The 20,190-nt window shown below is 34.8% G+C and overlaps 1 pseudogene; it reads left to right on the top strand.

Moving 5' to 3' along the window:
• The first annotated feature begins 4,202 nt into the window (after positions 1 to 4,202).
• LOC111372383 lies at positions 4,203 to 19,549 on the top strand (annotated as a pseudogene).
• Positions 19,550 to 20,190: the final 641 nt, after the last annotated feature.

Genomic DNA, 20,190 nt, shown 5'->3' with positions numbered 1-20,190 from the left:
GATTTTCATTTGTACTCCCATTTTTGGCTGGATATGTGCATTTTTTTGGAAAGGACAAAATTGGTAAAGTGAAATCAAAATCCATTAATGGTACAGTTATATGTCACTCGTGTCAGATGAAATAGATAAAGAAAATGTTACTTCATAGACTAACTGTCAGATTTCTTCTAAAAAAGCAAAAATTAAAATTAAAATTAAAATTGGCAAGGGTTATATCTATTCACAACTCCTATTGCACGTGCTATGTTTAGTCTCATGTGCATCATATCATACTTTAGATCATCAATAACATAGGCATAAGCAGTGGCGGATTTAGGGAGGATTGGAATGCGCTTCTGCCTAGTCCCCCAACCCGTTTTAATTTTCTTAGGGTAATTTTTTTATAAGTAAAAATATAAAATTTATGTGAATTTTTTTAACATATTAGCCTAACTTAAAATTATTTTAGTCCGATTTTGAATCCGTTCTAAGGAATAATGCTCCTTGACAATGTAAGACAGCTCTGCTCTGTAGGGGATAGCTACACATTGGATAGCCTAAAATGACTAGCCAAAGGAATACTCACTAGTTTTGCATCATCTATCCTGAAATTACTTAGCACTTTCTTCACATACTCTTTATGTGACAGTTTTAAGATATCAATGTCCCCAGTAATTCTTATCCCAAGAATTTGTTTGTAACATTCAAATCCTTTATTGCAAATTTCTTGGATAAATATAATCAACATGTCATCGATATATAACAGTTGGACAATAGAACGATTATCACTTATCAATGTTCTTCACATAGCAACATTGATTCGCTTGACACCTTATGGAGCCATTATTACCCATAAAACTATCAAATTTCTCATACTATTATCTTAGAACTCGTTTAAGATCATACAAGCTCTTTTGAAGTCTACACAACATTTTCTTTTCTCTGTAACTCAAAACGTTGAGTTTGCATCATGTAAATTTCTTCATCAATCACTTTAAAGTCTTTACATCCATCCAACTACTCTAGGTGCTATACTTCTTTTCTCACTAGTTCAAGTACAGCTCTAATTGAGGTTAAATTACCGCGGGAGAGAAAATCTTAGTGTAATCAATGCATTCTTTCTATTGAAATCCCTTTTTAACCAGCCTTACTTTATGTCGCTTGTTGTCATCATGTTTATTTGGTAACTCATTCAATTGTCATATTTGATTGGATAGTATTGAGTTCATCTCTCCAACACGGCTAACTCACATTCAATTGATTCATTAACCTGCATAACTTCACTATAACCTTCGAGTTCATCTCTATCAATCAATAGAATGTAATGCTATGCTGTAGAATATCTTTGTGGGGGGTCTATTAGTTCTGTTAGATCTTCTAAGTTGAGTTATAAGAGTGTTCTGATGTACTTCTGGGGCTATATTTTCTTGATCTTCACCATCAACGTTCTCTAAATTACTGGAAGATATTTCAATGGAATCATTTCAGACTTCTTAACAATAAGACTTCTGCGTTTATCGTTTGTTCACAACTTGTCTTATACAAGACATTTTCATAGACCACATCATTTCTCTTGATAATCTTGTGAGTTTGATCATCCCAAAATGATAACCAAACTCGCTATCACCATATCCAATGAAGAAACACCTTTCTAATTTAGCATCAAGCTTGTTTTTCGCAGTAAAACCAATGTGAATATACTAAACACAACCTAATACTTTCAAGTGTGAAATATTTATCTCTTTATCGCTCCAAACCTCATACGGTATTCTGTAGTCCATTGATGTTAAATGACCTCTATTGATCACATAAGATACACCGGTAATAGCGTCACTCCAAAACATCTTTGATAATCCAAGACGTAATCTCATGTTTTTTGCACGCTCGTTTAAAATCATATTCATCCTCTAAACTACATCATTTTGTTGAGGTATTCCTAAAATAGTCTTCTTGATCTTGATTCCATCATCAGCACAATATTTCTTGAAGTCATCATCTATATTCTTCAATTATCTGACTTCAAACATGTCACCTTCAAATTTGTCTCATTGTTAAACATTGCTTTCCATCTTTTGAAAGTATAATAAATATTAAATTTATTTTTCATTAGAATAAACACATACTTCCGACTTGAATCATCGATAAATGTCACATAATAATTGGAGGTCAATTTAGTCTCTAAATAGTTTATCACGTCTCTAATAAATTATGATCTAAAACGAGTCATCAATGTCACAATATCTTTATGTTATTTAACTAATTTTGGTTTCATAATATCATTTTCGTTCGTAAAATAAATTAAAGATAGAATACGAATATACATAAATGTTCTAACACGATCTAAAAGTTAGATGTCCAATGCTACGTATATATTCTATTGATCAATTAGCATGCAATATAGAGACTATAGTAGTTTCAAAACACGTGCTTATCATATCAAATAGGGATAATTGCAGTTGAGCCCCCAAACGTTTCAAACAGACTTTTCCTTAGCTTTTCATTCATTGCAGCCATCACCCAAACCTTTCAAACAGTAGTAACTGAGGCCCAAATAAATGGATTCCATCTATTAGTTGACTAAAAGATTAAGTTTGACTATTTTTTTTTTATCATTTCAAAGGGTAAACTAGTAATTTTTTATTTACCACATCAAACAATTAAAATAATTAAAAGAAATAAACCAAAAAATATATAAAAAAAAATAAAAGAAAGCAAAAGTTCATCTACTTTCCCAACCCCCTCACACCTATCCCAAAGCAAAACCAAAATCAAGTCACTGTCTACAACCGTTGATGTTATGACAAAGCGTCGACGACACTGCCCCACCCTCCCACTTATCCATTGTCACCACCGCAAACCACCACACTGTCACCACCAAAAGCTACCACCCCATCTCCCATTCAAAAATCAAACCCACGCATCATCATCGCCTCTTCTACCTTCGCTTCACCATCATCACAACGATCCGCAAATCTAATTTCATTACATCCATATGCTATTTCAAACACTAAAGCACACTGTACAACATGTTTGAGTTTCGTGGACAGAAATCAACTTTAAACAATGTATTTCCTCGGTGACAAAATCAATCTCAAAATCTAAACTTCAACAAAACAATGGTAGAAATCAACAAAAAATTAACCCTGTTTTGTGCTTAATTCAACAAAAATGATGCTAGACCTAAGTGGAATTTTACTTGAATCTAACAATAACTTTAAATATTTAAAAGAAATATTGAGTATAATACTCATGCATTCCTAAGAATGAATACAGAAAAAGTGAGTATAATGAAAATCAGCAAGCAAAAGTATAGAGGCTATTAGAACGTTAGTTAGTTAGCTACAGTTCGTAAGTAAGTCGGTTAACTGATTGTATAGCTGTTAGTGAGCTATCGATTAGTTAGTTAACTTCTGATATCTATCTATAGAATGACTTGACTACTATTTAAAATTAACATTCATTCTATTTTTACTGCTTTTTTCTTCAATATGGTATCAGAGCCGTGATCTCTTCACCACCAAATCTGATAAACTTCATCAGATACTGATCTATATTTCCATTGAAACTTCAGATTGACGAGAAATTCAACAATCTATGATGGACCTAGTCCATATTTTTTTCACTATTCAGATAATATAGGTCTTGTTCTTGTTTCATAGCAACTAACTGGGGACAACTATGCATTGGAGCCGATCGATGATGATCGCACTATCAGTAAAGAATAAATTAGGATTTATTGCTAGATCCATTTTCCAACCTGAGAATGGTCAGGAGTACTCAATTCATGGATCCGCAACCATAACATTGATATCTTTTGGACGCTCAATTCTGTATCCAAGAAAATTTTTGCAAGTGTTATATACTTTGAATTTGCAGATGAGATTTTTATAGATTTAAAGGAGCGTTACCAATAGAGGAATGGCCCACTCATATTCCAACTGAGGCGAGAATTGATGAATCATACACAAGGCCGATCATCTGTCAGCACGTACTTTACTAAGTTGAAAACAATTTCTAAAGAGCTTAGTAACTACAGACCTATATGTTCCTGTGGAAAATGTGTATATGGAGGCAATACGAAGCTTGTTGAACATCATTCAAATGGAATATGTTATGTCTTTTCTAATTGGGCTGTACGAATTATTTGCTTAAGTTAGAGGTCAATTGTTACTAATGGATTCCATTCCTCCTGTTTTCTCAAGAAGAACATTAAAGCAAAGTCTATGATCACTGATATATCTGGAACCACTGATTCCATGGCCTTCCATGTTCAGAATGAGGCTAGAAAGGCTGGTATAGGACAATATTATAGCATATATTAGAAGAATGAAAGGCCTATTTGCACTTACTGTGAATACATAGACCACGTGGTTGATAAATGCTATAAGCTACATGGTCGTCCCCTGGGGTACAAGCGTAGACAGAAGCCTGGACTGAATAATGAAACTAGATCAAATAATCAAGAAAATTGTGCAATGGTTAACCATATTTCCAAGCAACAGGTTTCTGAATCTGTCATGGATCAGACACAAGGTAATGTTGGGAATTTTATGCAGACACTCAGCCTTGTTCAATATTAACATCTGATGAGTATGCTAAGTACTCATCTCAAGGCTATCAAAGGTGAACACAGAAATGGATGCCAATACTGGTAACATATTAGGTTCCTGCTTCTCAATTTCTATTAATCCAACACTCATATTCATCTAGATACTGGGTAGTGGATTCAGGTACTACAAGCCACATATGTTTAATCAATCAGCTTTTCATATAATGAGCATATATGACACTGCCTAATCATAAACAAATCCTTGTGCAATCTATTGGAAGTGTGAATGTAATGAACTAAATTTTAGCATGTAAATTGTTACCCAAATTTTTATTCCCATAGTTAAATAAACATAACAAACATCCCAACATGAAAATTTTTAGTTCCATTATCAAAATAAATAAAACATATATGAAACACAATCAATTGAGATGTGTCCCAATCCTAAATAACAAATTTCACATGGAAATAAAACTAAAATAACGCTGAAAAATAAAGATCCATAGTCATATTACTCCGGATTATTTTTTATTAAATTCCATAATTTCTGGTATCACGACTACACTTCATCACCCGCCAACCAATGACCTCTTCTAATCTGTGAGGAGTAGCGAAAAGGATAAGTACATAGGAATATTTAGTAAGACACGAAAAATCATGGTGCAATCCCGAATAAAAATATTTAAATACATGGGTCAAAATTTCATACCGTTATCATATTTTTATAAATCGGTAAGAGCTCAATAAACATCATATCTTTAGTACCGGATGACCATAACACACATATCATATTATATCTTTAAACTTTCATAAGCATAATAATTCAACAACATGAAACAAACAATTTAAATGGGATAAAAGTAACAGCACCTCGCTATCTTACCTTGTTAGATCAAACAAATTTTTGGAAAAACAAAACCAAAATCACGTTCCAACTTTTTTCCAGCCTGCTGTTGTGTTTATAAAAATTATATAGTGTGGTGAAAGGAAATCTAACTTTTTCTTTATGGGAAACAATTGCATAAATTGATATATATAGGACAAGTGTCCTATAGAAAGTAGAAGTCCAATTTGCCCAAAATTTCTATCCAATTCAAATAAAACAACCCATTTTAATTCAATCTCAACAACCCCATGTGGCTAACACTTCCACAAAAAAATAACAAAAGTAATAAAATAATATTTATTAATAACATCTATAAACTTTAATAATTTAGGTTTCGTTAATCCGAATTAACTTTTCTTGAGCCTAATATACATGATTGATTATGAGCTATCAACGAGCCCCATATTGATTTACTAAATATTTGGCCCAAATAAAATTGAGTTTAATATATTGCACTTTTGCCACTCAACTTTCAAAATATAAAAATATAGCATATAGTACATATAATTTTTTTTATAAATTTCTAGGGCGTTACCGTCAAAGTTATCCCTGATTTGGTACTTGAGAACAGGGTGGGAATGGTGGCATATAAACTTGCACTACCGGATAACTGTCCTATTTATCCGGTATTTCACGTGTCCCAGCTGCGCAAGGTTGAAGAGAATCTATAGGTGGTGATAGACATTCCAAACCACTCAAATGAGGAGCTAGAAATGATAGTCGGACCAGAGGAAATTTTAGGGGTTAGACCAGGAAACAGAAGCAACATCTGTGGTGTTAAAGCCTTGATCCAATGGAAGGGTTTACAATCCTTAGAGGCAACCTGGGAACCGTATAACTTATTGAAACAATAATTTTCGGATTTCCACCTTGAGTACAAGGTGAGTTTCGTGGGAGGGAGTAATGATTGGCCACCTATCCAAGTTAAATACCAAAGATGCAATGGGAGGGCAGGGGCAGAAAAGGAACGGCTGGAAAGAATAAACAAATAACAGAATCAGTTAGTGGCTAGTAGCCTAGTATATAAGCAGAGAAAAAGGAGATGATGGGAGTCTGGAAAAATAAGGAAAAGTGGGGAGACCCTGGACCTCTCGGAAGTCCAATTATCTATTTCTTTATTGTCATTTACATTTCACTATAATTCCAAAACTTTAGTGCGAATAGAAGTCTGCACTTGATGTCATTACAGAATTATTCCAATACAGAAATATATTGAGCTTGCCTTGCTGTTTTCTGTTATTTTCTTATTTTAATTGCTTTGATATCCTTGATTCTGCTCACTGGTTTGCCCTGGCAACAGGGTCTTTAACATTTTGGTAGCAGAGCAAGTTCCTGAAATGACGCTTACCGACTGAGTAGGAAAATTGGAGGGGAGAATAGAAACTATTCAGGCTGGGATGGAAGCGATGAAGTCCGAAATGCAGCGGATTCATATTATAGATAAGAACATGAGCTTGATAATGGAGCAGTTCAATCTCGTGATGACCTACATAGAGAACAGCTGGGAGGTTTGCGGCGCCCTGAATATAGGAACAGGAGGTTGGAAATTCCAGTATTTGAAGGAGACAATCCAGAAGGGTGGGTATTCAAAGCTGAAAGATATTTTAGCCTTACTCAAATTTCTGAATCGGAGAAAATGGAGGCTACTACCATATCTTCCAGTTCGGTCGGTTTATGAAAAATGAGGAATCCGGTATTCTCGATTTCAATACCGTATATGTTTTTTGTCCGGTAAGATGATATATAACAGCAAGTTACAGTCGTACAACTAATTGGATAATAACAGAATGAACAACAAATCAATTATTGAATTTACTGTAATAAATAACAGAACGAATAATTGAAATTGCAGAAAATGAAATTTCAAACCGAGGCCTGTGTTACGCACAGTTTCCTTAAAACAGATTCGCCCCCTCACCGTCCGTGCTTGAGGTTTAAAACGAGCGTCCATTTCTCAGGATACAACGGTAAAACCAATAGCTTCCGAGCACCGCAGAAACCACTCCGGCGAACTGAACTAGTGCCTGAACTATACCACCACCAAGACAGAAATGCAGAAAAGACAGAACTCTATGCAAATGAATTCTTGTGTATTCTAAACTTGAAAGCTTTTGCTTTAGTGTATTGAAATGAGGAAAATGAGCCACTATTTATAGGCTAGGCTACCATTAATGGCAATGACCTTTGGAGTTTCTCATCTTTTTCCTATGTGGGATAAATTCATTTTTCCCACATAAACTTCCTTTTGAGTGGCACACTTTGAGCCTCAATTTCTCATTCACCCGAGCATCATCTTTGGCAAGTAAGTATATGATTTCGACGTACTCACGGAGGAGAACACAAATCAACTTTCATCTTCCAAATTGAACAACCAGGTCCCACTCAAAACTCGTGCCAAAGTCGGCCCATAACTCAGTTTTTTTTTTCCAACAGCAACGACGGAGGAAGAAGATCCAGGACGGGAAGGAGATAAAAGGGTTGGTGTTGAGAAAGTTTCGTGTGACACAAGGAGGAGTGGGAGAGGAGAGATTTCTAGCTCTTCGGCATGAGGGCTTGATGAGAGAATACAGACAATGGTTTTGAGTCCCTAGCAGCACCGCTAACAGAAATCTCAGATGGCTGTTGGATGGAAAGTTTGTAAATGGATTAAAATCAAATGTGCAGGTTGAAATCAGGGTGTTAAGGCCAAATGGGCTGGAGAAAATCATGGATATGGCCCAATGAATAGATGAGAAAAATCTGTTGGGCCAAAGGCAAGGGGAAGAAATTGGGTAGTTTCTTGGTAGAACAATGGACCTCTCGAATGTCCATTTATCATTTTCGTTCTTGTCATTTACAATTCAGTAGAGTACGATAATGTTAGGGGGTTATTCTGTAATTTGCATTCTATATAAAAAAAAACCTTCAATTACAGGTATCAATTCAACTGTTGCTGAGTTTATCTTCTATTTTCATCTTATTTCCTTGCTACATTTGATTTTGTGTGTTGGCTAGAATTATCAAGAGGATCCTACTAGTCACTTCGAGAGGTGATACTCTTTTTACTTAATCATGGACTCCCGTTAATGTTAAAGTTAGGTGATTAATTCAATCATTTTAATCACTTTTTCTTAGTATAGATTCTATTTGATAATCTTAATTTGGTTGTTTTTTCAGTTCGTCTTGAAAGGTCGACTAGTGACCTAAGTTGTTATCCTTTAGCTCATGTGGGATTTTAACCTTAACATGTCCTATAGGATGGTCTAGACTATTGGTCTAAGTTTTATATAGACTGAATTTGTAGTTTTATGTTTTGTTCATCTTAGGGCCTAAATTCGTATAGGTGGATTATTGTTTTTTTTATTAAGTGGCATAGGATTTTACCTTTGGTCGTACTAAAATGAGGAAATTATTTCTTAGAAATATTTAAAATTGGTGGATTATGGTGTAGATACTTTTATCCACTGCATATACTTAATGCTATGCGACTATGAGTGGAGTAGGATTACGGTTTAAACGATATAAAAGTCCTTGTAAGATTCATTAAAGTTTCATTTTCCTATTTTTCTTCATTAAAATTATTATGGAGTAGAACTTCATGTTCTAATTACACCAAGTGGTAAGAAACTAAGCCTTGTTCACAAGAAATTTTTTGTCTGTTGCTTGAATCTTTTCCTGCTACTCCATAATTCCATAGCTTAGTATGATTACAATTACATATTTGGCACCTTGAAGTATTTTGCATATATTTTATTTACATTTTAAAGTTGAATAGTGATGAGGACATCATCTATTTTATTTCTAGTTGGACTTTATTTTATTTTGTGGACTTTATATTTATGTTCTAGATTTTTATTTATGTAATTGGGCTTATATTGGCCCAAGTTCCAAGTTCATTCTAGTTAGGGTATTAGTCTTTATTATTTAAACCTAATTGCGATGTAATTTCAGTAGTTGATGAATGAATGATTATTTTGGTGGCTTATGGTGAAATTCCCCCTCTTTCCCATTCTTCTTCTCTCTTCCTATTTTCTTCTTCATCTGTAGAATCTTCTTCTTTCCCCATTCTTTCCTTCAATTCCCCCTTTCCCATAGATCCGTTCTAACATTCAATTAATTGCTTAAGTTGATGCTGTATCAAATTTAGTATCAGAACCGAAACTTGGATAACTTTATCAGAACCGAAACTTGGATAACTTTTCATTTACAATTCAAAACTTTTCTTCACATTCTATTCCCAAAACCCTTGTAGAGCAACACAAACGAAATAATTTGTTTTAGGCAGCAGTTTTCTTTTCTTTCTTAGTTTTAAAAAAAGGGAGCAAAAAAAAAAAAATACTGATCACTGGTATTGTTCACCCAAGAAAAAAATCGGAAAAAAAAAATAAAAAATTCAGTTTTAGTATTTCATCAATTTTCTCTCAATTTTTCTGCCGTGTGTGTTGCTATACAAGCCCTAGAACCTTTTTATAATTTAGCCCATTAACAAAATTAGCCCACCTCCCGCCAACCCAACTTTATAGCAATCCATATACCCACAAATACATTTTTCCCGCAAGCCCATACCCATTACATATTCCAGCCCAATTTAGCAACCCATTAGCTCTTATCCACTTCTAGAAACCCGACCTATACCTAGTCCAGCCCATTTTACATAAAAGAAACCCAATCCACTCTAACCCATCTTTTATAATCCACGACCACAGTCCACCATCACCTCCCTAATGCAGCACGTACCATCAGTTGTCTCAATCGTGTCAGCGTTGCACCTCAATCTTTACTGCCAGCACCTACACAACCGTCGAAAGCAAACCCCTCGTTTGACTGACACTAATTCTGAAGTGTCTCATAATAGACAATATTATCAGGGACAAAGTGATCAAAAATATTTTCGACACATCGTAGGAATAGGGATCAAGTTCGTGAGGGAAAACAAGGCCATGGTCATCATGGTACTCATTCTCTTCCTCGTCGTAAGGAGCGTTTCTTTAGAGACATTGACTTAGATACTCCTACTTTCGATGGTTGTTTAGATTATGAAATTTTTACCCAATGGAATGCCTTTAAATAAGAGAATCGACTAGTAACTGAGTACATTGCTCAATTTGAGGTATTTCAAGTGAAATGTCATGCCATTGAGGATGAGGTCCTGACTTTGAGTAGGTTTATACAAGGTCTAAGAGATGAACTTAGGCGTGAGCTTTTCTTTCGAGACGTCACTACTCTTGATCACCCTTACTCTTCAGCTCGGGACGACGAGTTACTTATTAGTACTCCATATGAAAAGCGCGACCACCATCGTTCTCCCATGTCATTAGCGCCACCTCAACATGAGTCTGTCATAGAGCCTTCCCTGTCTAGTGTTCCTCCCATTTGGAAAAATGAGTGCAAAGGTCGTGATAATCCAAGGTCCCTTCTCCTTATAGAAGGCGTATTAACAACCATTCTTCTATTTCATTGGCTCCACTTCATCCCGTTAAGTCTCTTCTAGGACTTCCCTCATCTAATGTTCCTCAAATCTTTGAAAATAGGGGTAAAATTTTTGAAACTCCAACGAGTTTTTCTCACCTGCTATGCATCAGCTGTAAGGACTTTGGCCACATCTCTTCCAAATGTCCTAACTGAGGCCTTAGTCATAGAAGAACGAAAGGATGTAAGAGTCGTTAGAAGATCAAATCTATGAACCTAATTTGAAGAATGCGATGATTTGAATGATATTGAGGACACTTCTTTATGTAGATCTAGGGGTTGTACCCTTTGTTCCCGATACCCTCAGTCAAATGTTGTGTGTCATACTTTTTTCCAATCCAAAGGTACAGATGATTTGTATAATCATGTCTTTTTCAAGAAAAATCTTGAGAATTGGGATTTGATCCTCCCAACAATTCAAATTGCATATAACAATTTTGTGCATCGGTTTATCGGTATGAGTTCCATCGAAGTTATTCATGGTTATAAGTCTAGGAAACCTTTAGACCTTATTCCAATATCCCCATATACTAGTATGTCTATGTCAGTTGAGGCATTTGTACGTCATCTTTATGATTTACATATTGAGATCAATAAACAACATGATGCAAGTAATGTATTATATAAACTTCAAGCTGATCCATATAAACGATATTTTGAATTTAATATTGAGAATTATGTTATATTGCAAGCTTATAGTGCTGGTCCTTTAAAATTTTTAAAGTATGTTGGTTCTTTCATCACATTTTGGCTACCACTCTGCTTTAAATATTGAGGACTTCATTACTTACAAACACAGTGTTACTTCCTTTGATGATCCATTTCTACTTAGCTTTGTAGACCCCCAACTTGACTATGTTGATATTTCTACTTCAATACCATCTATCACATCACACAAAGATAAAATTGATGATATTTTAGATGAGCGTATTGTATTGACCAATGATGACAAGATTCAATACTTCCTTGTTTGCTGGGTAGAGACGTGCTTCTTATGCTCCTTATTATGTACAATCATGTGAAAATCTTGAAGATGAGGTGCATGAGTATTGGTTATTTGGAGTCCAGTATCAGTAGTTGGTTAGAAGGAAAGATTGCCCCTCTTGGTTAGATCATATTCTTGGGAATAAGTTACAGTTTTCAGTACTATCAATCATGGAATTTCGTTACTTGGTTTGTCAGAAAGATCGTCTCCCGTGGCTAGACTTGAAGCATTTGGAGTATCAGATTGACTGCAGCCTATAGTGATCAATCAACTCGACATGATCGAGTTTTTCTCCCACCCCGGGAGAATTAATGAGGACATCATCTATTTCATTTCTATTTGGACTTTATTTATGTTTTAGATTTTTATTTATGTAATTGGGCTTATATTGGCTCAAGTTCCAAGTTCATTCTAGTTAGGGTTTTAGTCTTTATTATTTAAATCTAATTGCGATGTAATTTCAGTAGTTGATGAATGAATAATTATTTTGGTGGCTTATGGCGAAATCCCCCCTCTTTCCCATTCTTCTTCTCTCTTCCTATTTTCTTCTTCTACTGTGGAATCTTCTTCTTTCCCCATTCTTTCCTTCAATTCTCCCTTTCCCATAGATCCCTTCTAACATTCAATTAATTACTTGAGTTGGTGCTGCATCAAATAGGCTTCTTGGATTTCTATTGATATTGCTTTTCCATGTAAATTGTATCCTCTCTATTTAATTGGTGGATCGTAACTAATTCCATTCCTTCTTTGTTAGGGGATTAGTGGTTCTTTTGCATGACCTGAATTAACATAAGTTATTCACATCCTATAGTCAGATCCAATGCAATTGTCAGTTTACTTTGTTTTCTTTTATTTTTTATTTGTTTTTCTCTTTCTGCTGCTCGACTCATGCGCTTTTCTATACCAGTGATCGATATAGTGATTTTTCCAAGAAACTAAATGCAAATGGCTTCAAGGTTTATGGAATGGACTGAATTGGTGAGTTAAAACCTTTTCATATTAGACATTATTTGATTCTTATATAAAAATATCCTTTGCTTACTTTTGATCATTGATTATAGAATGTTATATTTCTGTTTCATTGTTCTCTATTTTCCTTTGTTAGTATTAACAATAAGAAATCAGAAGCAATAATTATAAAATGGGGGACAACTTGAAGCAGTTAAACATAAGTTTCACGTTGCTTGTATATTTTAACTTTGGATCAATCTAAATATTTTTCGGAAGCCTACATCGAGAAAATCTAATATGATCGCTCAGTTATGTAATATAAGTTGTTGTTGGTTTCGTTCTCTTTGGCGTGTTCTTATGTGAGGGAGTCGAGAATATAAGAATTCCGGTGTATTGATTGTTCATCTCATTTGAATGCCTAGTCGCCAGATTACCTATTTTTGTTTTATTTGTATAGAAGTCGTATATGTGGATTGTTCAAGAAAGTGATAAATATCAATTTACGATGAGGAGAAGAAGAAAACATGCAACATATAAAGCTGAAGCATGGAAATACAATAAGAAAATGTAGAGTAATAGTGCTTGTAAATTGATAGTAGAGAGCTATTTATAGATTTTTGAGACTATACAGGGATGCATGTTCTCTACAATAATAACTTATGATCCCATTTCCTCCTACATGATTATTATAAGTGTAGAGTGAAAACCCACAACCACCAAAGCTTTACCGGGCTTATTTCAACAACCAATTGACACCACAACTAGCGACAACCCAAAACTCCCAAATCAGTTCCTCCACTTACGGTTGCTTTTGATTACCCACAAAGAGACCACAAAGGAAAGCCAATATCACACAAGCATCAAACCACAAAGGTAGTAGAGGTGAATCAACTGAAAGTGAATAGAGGAGTGGAGTAGAAGAAAGGAAACCGAGTTCACGCCTTGGAGGCAGCAAGGAGACAGGTCATATTAACCAATGGGGAGGACAAATCAGGTAAGCAAAGTTAGATTAAAGTAGTGGCCCAAAAGCCAAACACAAGAATAGTGGGCAATCAAAATGGGTACCATTATTTACCCGTCCAAGTTAGTGGCATGGGCCATGAACAACGCTAATAAATTAGGTTGCTTCTAATGCCCCATACAAATTGGGGTTGGTTCGTCCCATTTGAGGTGTCGATATATTGTTCAATCATTTGGGTCAAGCCAACTGAAATTAAAACTGAGTTAACATCACAGTCCGAGGAGGTCGTTTGACAACAAATTGCCTGACACTAAGAATCAATAAATAGATTATTTATGGGCATTTTAGTACTAATAATGTACGACAAGAATTTTAGGAAGATGTAGCGTCGAGTAAGGGTAAATTGAGGAGATAACAATATAGATGGTTATGATAAATTTTGCATTCCCAAATAACAAGAAAGACGTGATCTCAGTAGAAAGATTAAAAGAGGGAGAGATAGACCCCTTGAGAATGACAACTTAGGTAATAAAATGTTCCTTGCCTTTCTCATTCTTGTGTGCCAAGAATGATTCAACCAAATCTTTTGAAGCTGAAGTCTTTAATCCTAGGCTCCAAGTGACTTAGATCAAATTTGAGAACTCGAAGTGATTTAGACCAAAGTTCACATGGCCTAATATGGTTGCAAAGAATTCTTTGATTGCATTGAATCTTCCAACTGACTTAGTTGAGGCATAAAAAGATTCATTCAGCCAACTTAGAATTTATCAAGAATAAAACTTGGTATTGTTGGTCTTCTCCTCTCATTTCAAACAAAATTTGCCTTATTTTCAATTGAGAACACATGTAAAAGGATGTCAATGCTTTCTTTGCATTTTTACAGAGTACCGAGCGCTATCTGTTCTCTTTTCATCTAATCTTCGGATTTTATATTGGGACCATGAAATTCAGGTCATAACTGAAACTAAAAAATTGCATGTATTCCTGTTTAAGGTGGGAACTGCGTGTGTGAGAGGAAGAAATTATTCTATGTTCTTTGTATTCATTTAGTGGGAGAGGATGTGAAGGGGAAGATGCTTTAGGGAGACATAGAGTGACTAATTTTCCATGAAACTGCTGACTATTTATGATTTGGTATCTGTATTGCGCTCTTCAACTTCCTATTGGAATTGGTTCAAAAATTAATCGAAAATTGGTTAAGTTTAAAACTGGAAAAATGAAAAGGTGTGAGTTCGTGTCAACTTTAGTCGAATGTTCGAACTGATCCGATGGTCAAATTACAAAGTAAATAGACCAACTTATTCTACTTGTCGAGTAGATCGTCGTGGTATATTTGAAATCTCGAACCAATTCTGGATGAATGAAAAATTGTGGTCCAAAGTTGGAAGAATGATGTAGCGACCCAATTTTTTTTTACTTTATAAAAATCAAATAATTTTTTTTTAAAACTTAAGTCACTACCAAATGTTTCTTTAAAAAAATAAATGGGTTTATAATGATGTTATCGCTTGTCAATAACCTAAAGAAATCTTAACATGTGAAATAAAAATCATGTTATGATGAACTTTGAAGAAAAATATATAAGGGGTTCCATTTTAGCAAGAAATATGTGTAAATGTTATTAAGCAATTTTCCTATATGAAGAATGCTCTATAAATGTTACTGCAAAGTCTTTCTTGTTTGAGTGAAATAAAAATATAGAAGAAAATGATTAATAAATATAGGATGGGGAAGTTATTAACTGTTGAAGTGAAGAAACCGTATGAACGTGAGATAAATGAAGGAATGTGGAGAATCTTTCTTTTTAGTTGGGTAGTGGGGAAAATGTAGTAGGTATGTGGAAGTTTCTTAGAGGTGGCTAATTTGAACGGGAGAGAGAGAAACTCAAAGGAAAAGTAACGTGTGAAAATATAAAATATATATATCTATCCATCTCTCTCTCTCTCTCTCTCTCTCTCTCTATATATATATATATATAACTTTTTTTATTTTTTATTATTCAATTAGTACCACAACACGTGCCCCCCTTAATTTATAGATTCATTAATTTAACTTAATTAAAACCATTTAGTACCATATCTTTTGACCTCGATAATTTGGGCTTCGCTCAACCAAATCAACTTTTTCTCGAGTCTAATATGCGTCACTAATTTCAATCTATCCAACGAGCCCAATATTCATATACTTATCGTTGCTTGGTCAAAATCTAATTATTTGACCCAAATAAAATTGAAATTGCTATGTATCATCTTAGTCCCTAACTTTTCAAAATATTAAAATATAACATATAAAAATTTAATTCTATTTCACGAAAATTTGGGACTTTACAAATGAAGTGTAGCAACTTTTCGAAAGGATACAAGTTTGAAATGAAGTGTTGCAACTTCTATAAAAAATGCTGGATTTGGGGTGTGTTCCTTCACCCACAACTCTTCATCTTCTATATATAGGACCCCTTGGATATGTATTTGTCATTCCAATTCATTCCATAATTCCATATTATTCATTTCATGTTAAGTTACATAAAACACTTTGTAGAAGTGATTATCTTTTGCATCAAAATCATTGTTATGGTAGAGAGGGAATTCCGTTCGAGTTCGTTGGTTGAAGACATTTGGAGTGCTCCTATGACTTGACGTGGTCGTTGTATCTTGGGAGATGATTGTCAAAAAATCGTTAGCACCGATGCGGGGCAAATTTATCTTAAGGATCAAGTGTCAAAAACTTGCCTCGACCAAAAATTCATCACTTGCATCTTTCTTCCTTCATTTTCTGATTTCTCTTGATTATGGTTTGATTTCAGAAATTGATTAACATTATTTACATGTTTGTTCTGTGAGGTTTGATTCCAAGAATAACTTGCTTTCGTTCAAGAATCGAAAGAGATGAATCCATATTCATGCAATCGGATTCGGTAACTATTATTATTTTGCTTCTCAAATTCTATTTCGGTAAGTCGAAATTACGTTTTGATTTCACGCAAATAAACGGTATGCTATTGTGAATATAATATACACATTTGGATCGGTGTAATCCCCAACACTTCCCATATTGTTAATCTCAGTAAATGAACATTCACTGCTTAAATTAATTTTGTGAAACTCATATATTGATACCATAAAACCTTGCAGTCATCGAACATAGACAATGGCTTCTTTCATCAGCAACCTTTTTCTTTTGGGAATATTTTGTCCTTTCATTTTACTGCTTCTTTAATCTCAGTAATTCGCTTCAAAGTCATATTGTGATAATATTCTCGGTGCAATAGAAATATTAGTGTAGGAACATAAAGCCTAACCAGATTTTTCCTTACAGTTTGAACATGCTTTTTATTTGCATCCTGCATCTATTTTTGGAAGTTGCAGGGACTAAATATTTTTCAATGCCATTGGTGCAAAAATGTAACATGTGAAGCCCTCCTTCATAAGTAAGCTTGTTATTTAAGTTATTACAGTTTCCTTAAGTATACACTAGTAATAGAGGGAGGAGGCATGCTATTGACAATATAAGCCTCTAAGGTTCTTTCTTGATGCCAAAGAGAAAATTCAGCATGTGTTGTACATGTTAATAATGTGCAATATTATAGATACTTTGTCTAATTTGACATTGATTTAAACAACTCAAGTCTCATTTTGAATGTTGGACTGTGTGGAGTGTAATTATAGACAGATTGAGATCGGCGTGTCAATTGTAAACTTCTTAATTTTTAGTGAGAATCTGCAGCAGTGAGTGGCCGTAGCTCTTATATCGAGCGTGGAACACTATAAATCCGCAGATTCCTCTGCGTTTTTCTGAATTCTACTTTAAAATGTTGAGAACTGGCCTTCACCAGCAATTCAAAATCCAGAACCTGTATGTGTTAGGCCACAAACAATTTCATTGCAATAACTCGTAGTATCCTTCTAGCATCTTTTTGGATGGATTAAATGTATAGATTCAGAATTGTTATTTGACTGACTGAGATATTATTTATTTAGGGAACTTATTTCTAGTAGACATTTTTTTAACCTTATAACAGGGCACGGTGGAAGTGATGGCTGCACACATATGTTCATTCTCTCAATGATGTTGTTGCTGATATGGTATGATCTCACGTTCATCGACACTGGGCACACGGTATTAGAGAGGAAAAAAAAAGAAAAAGAAAAAGAAACACTTCCCTTTTATCTGACTTGACTTGTATTGTGATAGAAAATGTTTCTCAGCGAGGTTTTAGCTGAAAATCCAGCAATTCCCTGTTTTTGCTTTGGACACTCGACTGGTGGAGCTATAGTCTTGACGGTAACAAATAATTTAGCTGGTTCTTATTCTAATATTATTTTGTGTCTCTTAATCTGCTCTGCTATATCTCTCCTGATTATAAGACGATATTTCTCATGGATGCATAGGCCTTGATCAAAAGGTGAGAGCGCGTAGCAGGCATTGTACTGACTTCACCTGCCATAGGAGTTCAACCGTCCCATCGGGTTTGAATGAATTTTGGGAGAGTTTTGCAAGAGATTTATAAAATGTTCAATGCATATATGATATGGTCGCAAAAGGGACGTTCAAAGGGTCCTATTTATAAAGGATGAGGGATTGTGGGCGAAGTGGTGCAGGTCAAACCTCGCAATCTTTTGAACAGAAGCAACACTTCTCATCACTAGCTTGTCGCTAGACTCTCTCTCCATTTTCCAGCAGAACGTTTTTCGCTCGCTTGTTGTCCCTCGAACGATAATCGAGCTACATTCCCAAGCAAAACGCAGTTTCCTTTATTTTCCTTCCAACTTTAGACCACAATTTTTCATTCATACGAAATTGGTTTCGTGATTTCAAATATACCACGACGATTTACTCGACGAGTAGAACAAGTTGATCTATTTATATTTGTAATTTGACCATCGGACCAAGTTCGAATATTTGGCCGAAGTTGATATAAAAGTCACTTTTCCAACTTTTGATTTTCATACTTAACCAATTTTATTCAATTTTCAAACCAATTTCTAACAGATAGTCCATGACTATCTCAAACTTGAAATAAATAAAACGTTAATGTGGAATCCATTGTAGGAACCCAAAAGGAGAGCCTTTTGATTTCTATTTACAAGTTGGAAACTAGGAAATCCTATTCTACTTGGGATCCATTAGTCTAAGGGACGTTGAGGGAACGATTAAATTTGTAACATCTGTTCAATTTCAGCGACACGTTTGTAACTTAGTTTACATTCAACGAATAAATTGGAAGAATATGCAGTTTAGTGACAAACAACTGTTACAGCCAGATGTTAACATTTAATGTTCAAGTTCATTGACACAATTGTAATAGAGTTTACGTTCAACGACTAAATTGAAAAAGAACAGAAGTTTACTGACACACGAAATTTAGCTAAAATTCCATTGATCACTGGTGTTTTTTTACCTCACTTCTTAGTTCTTAGCAATATTTGCCAAATATTCATCTGCTCACATAATCTGAATTCATTAACTGTAGGTGCTGGCCCCATTATTTTCCTTCTTGCCGCCAAGATTTCAATTCAGTCCAGCATATAAGAGGGGTATTGCAGTTTCCAGGGACCCGAAGGCACTAGCTGCCAAGTATTCGGATCCATCAGAATTAGAACGGGATATGACATTCTTCTACCCAGTGCATACTTGCGGCAGAATTTGAGCATGTTAACAGTACCATTTTTTGTGCTTCATGGCACTGCTGATTCAGTAACTGCCCCTGAAGCCTCTCCGAACCTGAAAAATAAGAAATCACTCGTAGCATTATCGTGTGGTTGCATAGTAGATTGTGAGGTGGTGCCATGAGCAGTTGTGCAGAGAGTATAAAGTGAAGATACGCTTGTGACTAAACAACACAATAAAGTGGTAGATGGAACAGACATGAAACGACTTATTGGTAGATTAATAGATCAAATGCCGAGTACTTCATGGACGAGCACTCTATCGACTTTATGGTGAAATGAGCATGAAACATTTGTCTTGATGAATAAGAGTTTTCACAATGAATCGAAACATGATACACTGTGTTGAATCTCATAAGAATTTACCAGACTATTAGATTATACACTCTTAACCTTTAGAAATCCAAGCAGCTTGATTATTGATATTAAGCAATATTAATTTATGTCTCCATAATACTGTTTATCTGGAAAATATTTATTATCTCATCAGTAATTTGATTTTGTGATCGGAAAAAGGAGCAGCGTTCGACAATAAAAAGAAGAGTCTCCCGATTGAGTATGTAACAGAGCTATCTTGAGTTTAAACTATGTGGCATGAATTATATAGAGCAGATGAATATAGTTTTTCATTTTTGTAAATGGGTAAATGATGAAAATGTTCTTTTTAAGAATGGTATGTACTCTTTACAGATTTGTAGGTAGATCCAGTTTTCCAATCGTTGTGCTGCAATAATACCATACTAAAACCACAATAATTCAACTAAG

This window comes from Olea europaea, chromosome 2 (assembly GCF_002742605.1).
Source record: "Olea europaea var. sylvestris chromosome 2, O_europaea_v1, whole genome shotgun sequence".
NCBI classification, from domain to species: domain Eukaryota; kingdom Viridiplantae; phylum Streptophyta; class Magnoliopsida; order Lamiales; family Oleaceae; genus Olea; species Olea europaea.
This window is presented reverse-complemented; position numbering and strand designations above follow the sequence as displayed.